At 42.1% G+C, this 3,670-nt stretch overlaps 1 pseudogene; it reads left to right on the top strand.

Annotated features, from left to right (window-relative positions):
* The window catches only part of LOC104990663, a 3,913-nt pseudogene extending 1,481 nt beyond the window's left edge, over nt 1–2,432 (top strand).
* The last annotated feature ends 1,238 nt before the right edge of the window (nt 2,433–3,670 follow it).

Raw genomic sequence — 3,670 nt, 5'->3', positions numbered from 1 at the left:
AATGTCTCTGCTTTTGAATATGCTATCTAGGTTGGTCATAACTTTCTTTCCAAGGAGTAAGCGTCTTTTCATTTCATGGGTTAATATTCTGGAAAGCATGAAAGAAAATAAGTGCTAACGTGCTCTATAATCAAAATGTACCTCAAAGGGAAAGAAAAGAAGAGGGAGAGGGTGGGATGATTTGGGAGAATTGCGTTGAAACATGTATAATATCATATAAGAAACGAATCGCCAGTCCAGGTTCGATACAGGATACAGGATGCTTGGGGCTGGTGCACTGGGATGACCCAGAGGGATGATACGGGGAGGAAGGTGGGAGGGGGGTTAAGGATGGGGAACATGTGTATACCCGTGGTGGATTCATGTTGATGTATGGCAAAACCAATACAATATTGTAATTAGCCTCCAATTAAAATAAATACATTTAAATTTAAAAAAAAAAGTTACTCTAAAAACAAAAAACAAAAAACATAGCTCATAAAGCCCTGGAGAGGCGAGGCGAGGGGAGGCCCCGCGCGCTGGATGCCTGGTTCCACACCACTGTTTACCGTGTGGTTTGGCACCAACAGGCGGATTCGGCTCCTGCAGATTAGGTGGCTGGTGGCAAGAAGGGAGAGGACTGTGAAGAAGGTTCGAGCTTAGAAGGCAGCCTGCCCCAGGGCCAACGCAAGCACACCTCTCCTCGTGGCCCCTCCGCAGCACTCACAGGTGCTTTGGCCCTTGGCCTCAGTCTAACCACACAGGCCGGCTCCACCCACCTGGCAGCACCATGGTAACCGTGATGAAGCTTAAAGCTGGTTTCTTCAAGCTGGCTCCTTCGGCCATGGTGCTAGCATAATGGAGGACAAGCTGACGGAAGTCGTCGAGACCTGGGAGAGTGAGGAGCAGAAGCGGTGCGTGGCATCCTGAGAATCATCAAACCCCGCAACCAAGTACTCAGTCCATCCCCATCCTGCGCCAGTACGGCTCCTGGGAGGTCAGTGAGGGCTACTGGGTCCAGCAGAGCTTAGCATTGCACACCCTGCAAAGTAAGTATTGGCTAGTGAGAAGATGTGAGTGCAGATAAAGTAAAAGCTTTGGTTTGCCTGCTGACGTATAAATGTGCTATGTTGATGTGCCATTTGGCAGTGCTAAAGCTGATGTTAAGATCAATCCCAGGAACCAGACTGATAATTAAGTGGAAAAGATCACAAGGAAGTTCACCATGGAGCTGGAAAAACAGAGCTTTATTGATCCCGGCATTGATGTGCCTTCCCCAGTTAGGGCCACAGGTGAGTGAGAAAATGTCCTGGATTGCTGATACCTGTGACAGCACCGTTGGGCACTGAGATATTAATGCACATCCCTGCTATTACTGGTAAATCCATCAGTCAGAGTGGCATCCACAGAGGTATCTCTGCCACTGGTAATGGTGTTTGCCATGGGATTGAAAATTTCCTCAGTGAAGTTTCTTACACAAGCATTTTACGAATACACCGGGATTTGGAGATAAAACATTTCTTTCCAGAGATTTGGTAATGTGGGCCTGTACTGTATGGCATATTTACATCATATTGGTGCTAAATGTGTTGATGGTGGTGAAGTTGATGGTAGCACATGAAATTCAGATGGCACTGACCCAAAGGAACTAGAAGACTACAAATTGCAACATAAATCAATTCTGGACTTCCCCAAGGCAAAACCCTTGGAAGGAAGCATCTTGGAAGCAGACTGTGACATACCAGTCCCTGCAGCCAATGAGAAGCAGTTGACCAAATCCAGTGCATTGAAAGCAAGATCATTGCTGAAGCTGCCAGTGGGTCAACAACTCCAGAACCTTAGTTTTTTCTGGGGAAGAACAGTATGGTTATTTCTGATCTCTACATGAATGCTAAGGGCTTCCCTGGTAACTCAGACAGTAAAGAATCGGCCCACAATGCGGGAGACCAGGGTTTGATCCCTGGGTCGGGAAGATCCCCTGGAGAAGGGAATGGCAACCCACTCCAGTATTCTTGCCTGGAGAATCCCATGGACAGAGGAGCCTGGCAGGCTACAGTTCATGGGGTCTCAAGAGTTGGACACAACTGAGTGACTAACACACATATACACACTTGAATGCTAAGGGAGTGGCTGAGGAATACAATCATGTCAGCTGTGGCCATTTGACCTTCAAATATGACAGATTCTAACCACCACTTGCTCACGTTTTTTCAAGAGAATTTAGAAAGAAAATTTGGAGGGTGTGGTGGAAATATTCCCATTGTACCCACAGCAGATTCTAAAACAGAGTACCAGATACATCCAAGAAAGATATTGTGTAATTTGGTTTAGCTTACACCATGGAATTTTCTGCCAGGCAAATCATGCCCACAGCCACAAAGTATAACCTATGATTGGCTGCCTATGTCAGTGCCACTGAGAAAGTCTTTGGGGTATACAATGAAGCTGGTTAACTTCTTCACTACCCTATTTATCTATAACTTCTGCTAAACTATCATAAGTTCTATAACCACAGATATCTTTTTCTGTTACAGACATTATTCTCAACAAGTCAACCCAAATCAGCCCTTTAAGAAAGAAATTAAGGTTTAGAATATCATAGACAGGTTGAAGAGTGTGAAAGTATTACAGAAATTAACTGTGCCAGAGGGCTGTTTGGAATATCATACCTTTAAATAAAAAGACTCTTTTCATCTAGTCATGCTCCCTTGCTCCATAGCTTGTTCTCAATATGTTAGTTACCTGTTGTTTGACCTCAGTAATCAGTTGCTTGCAATATTTTGCTCTTGCCAACTCTGAGATGGGACTGTAACTTCGCATTTAAGAAGTGGGTGTGTAGCATTTTCGGAAAGTGGTATGGTCCTTAAGTGAGTTTTATTACTTCACATCAGCAAAATAACTCAATTTCACAGGTTGCAAGCAAAAATAACAGTTGTTTCTCTTTATGAAATCCATTATTTTAGAATGAAGTAAGGACACGATGCTGTAATAAAATTGCCTTTAATCACTTAAGCCTATACTGGAAGCAATGAATGCTTATAAACATGAGTTTAGAAAGCTAGCATTTTTATGATATCAGCGGTATCATTTGTAGCTCATCAGTTCTGTATTGTTATCCTGCAAACATAAAAAGCTAGATGGATAATTGCTACAGTTTTGAATATAACAACTATCCATCTATAGAGGATAGATGGTGGAAGCTGTTTTTGTTATGGCTCTTTGAATTTGCTAAATGCAAATATGACATGCAGTCCAAAAAATGCAGTAATCTCCTTATCATGTTAATTAGTTTTTCATTTCTCTAATTATCTATTGAATTCTAGTAGAGTAACCCAGAAAAATACTACTTAGTCTCCTTGTCTGGAGTATGCCTGGCAGCTCTAAGCACTGCCGATGTCCCCAGCCCTGCCTGATTTTGTATCCCTTTTCTTTTAGAGGCCACACATATACACACAAGCTTAATTAACACAGTGGAGCTTAAAACATTGAGTTGAGTGTTTTGTTTGGCATTTTTTAGTTAAGGCCTTTTGAACAGCAGAATATCAGTGAAACACTAGACATTATTTATGTAATGAGTGAGTCATTTTTTTAAAAACAGACATTCTCTTTCAGAAATTTCTAATTACTGTGTAATTTTATGACTTAACCTGGTAATAAAATTAACTGTTTAAAATTTACCTTTCAAAACAAA

Source organism: Bison bison, unplaced genomic scaffold, assembly GCF_000754665.1.
Source record: "Bison bison bison isolate TAMUID 2011002044 unplaced genomic scaffold, Bison_UMD1.0 scf7180017847351, whole genome shotgun sequence".
NCBI classification, from domain to species: Eukaryota; Metazoa; Chordata; class Mammalia; order Artiodactyla; family Bovidae; genus Bison; species Bison bison.
Note: the sequence above shows the minus strand (reverse complement) of the source record. Positions and strands in the feature narration are given on the sequence as shown.